Below are 1,803 nucleotides of genomic sequence, written 5' to 3'. Positions count from 1 at the left end.
AATGACTAAAGGACTATTGAGCAGCCTTTAAAATGAACGAGCAAATCTACAGGTACTTTCGTGAAAACATTTCCAAGACATGGTGTTGAATGGTAAGAAGTAAATTATTGGGTGCATATTACATAGTGCAGCTATTTTGATATGTGTGTATTATATACAGATATGTGCATTCATAAGTATGGGGGCAGGCATGGCATAGAGACTTTCACTTTTACCCTATATTCCAGTGTTTTAATTAAGAAAAAGAAGGAAAGTTTAGAGACACATCAAACTATTGGTTGTATTTCCCTTAAAGAGGGGAGACAAAGGGTGAAAGAGATTTTTTACTTTCACTCTATAAACTGTGGAAATGGAAAAAACCAAACATGCAAGTATTTTGCAATTTTTGTGAAATTAAAATTAATATAAAAAATAACATGAGAATATTTTCAAAGACACATGAAATGGACCTCAACTAAGTTTACCCTAGCAATTTTCAAAGTCACAATAAAATAGGATGGCTTTATGGTGTCTCGCCTGGTAGTTTTCCAGTTCCCCTTCATTTACAACGTAATTAGGAAATACTTCAAAAGAATTCCTCACTTCTTTATGGAATATTACTACTTTAAACATTACCTTCCAACCAAGAGTTCAAAGCATAGTTAAAGAATTTCAGCTGAGAACCTCAAACTGCCAGGATACCACGGGCGGGGTGACTTTTCTTCTATTTCCCAATAAATTTAGAGCAGTATCTAATTTGTCTGTAGCTGCCCAATTTCCCCAAAAGTTAATCATTAAAAAAAATAACAGTTACACATAAGTCATAAATTGTGTATTTTATTGGGGTTGTGGAAAGGTATTAAATGATTATGGAAGCAAGGTCATTACACGGAATAAGAAAACGTTCAATTAACGAGAGCTCATATAAAATCATCATTGCCAATCTTATCCAGCACTCCGTGTACGCCAGGCACAGCGGCTCATTCAGCAGCATGACTTTGCACAATGACACGCTCTAAAGCCTCAACATTTTTTCAGTACACTTGGAGATATTCAAAGACTAAGCGTGAGATACGAAGGAGGCGTAAGGGAATCACAAAGACATTTACGTTAGGGTGGATGGGCGGGGGGGGGGGAAACACTGAAAACGTAATTGCATTGCATGTAGCGTGTTGAGAAATTATTGGCTTGACCCTATCTTACACCAGATCGGTACGCGCCCATCCTCGGCTGATCTCGCCAACTCGCAGTATTTCAGGTTTCACGTTAATTCTCAGTCGTAGGGAGGGGTACCACCACCTAATCAAACAGGCACGCCGCAGGCTTTTCTCTACTTAAACCTCAAAGTCCTTCTGCGCCTCGTAGGGGCGGACAAACGTCCTGACGCACGCTCAGTAACGAGCCGCTCCCTCCATTTTGTCCCCATTCTCCTTTAGGCGAACCGAGTGGTGCTATTTTAAAGCCCCGAAGTATTGCAAGTAAATAAAAAGGGGAGGAGGCGGGGGCACAAGCTGCTGCAGCTGGCGCCCGGGGCACATGGCTGCCGCCGCAGCTGGGTGGAGCGGCCCAGAGCACGGGGGCTCGGCCCAAGGCCGGAAGGACAAAGGACACGTAGGGGACGCGGGACGCCGCGAGCCGCAGCCAGCCGACTTCCGGGCGGGGGGCCCGCGCGCAGGACAAAGCGGCGGCGGCGCGCCCGCTCCCTCCGTCCCCGCGGCGCGCGCCCGGCCGTGCACGCGAGCACGAGCGCGCGGGCGACGGTTAGAAATGGCGGTTGGGACGGAAGGCGGGGGCTGAAGAGGGAAGGTGCGCAGTCTCCAGGTG

Source organism: Desmodus rotundus, chromosome 10 (assembly GCF_022682495.2).
Source record: "Desmodus rotundus isolate HL8 chromosome 10, HLdesRot8A.1, whole genome shotgun sequence".
Lineage (NCBI taxonomy): Eukaryota > Metazoa > Chordata > Mammalia > Chiroptera > Phyllostomidae > Desmodus > Desmodus rotundus.
This window is presented reverse-complemented; position numbering follows the sequence as displayed.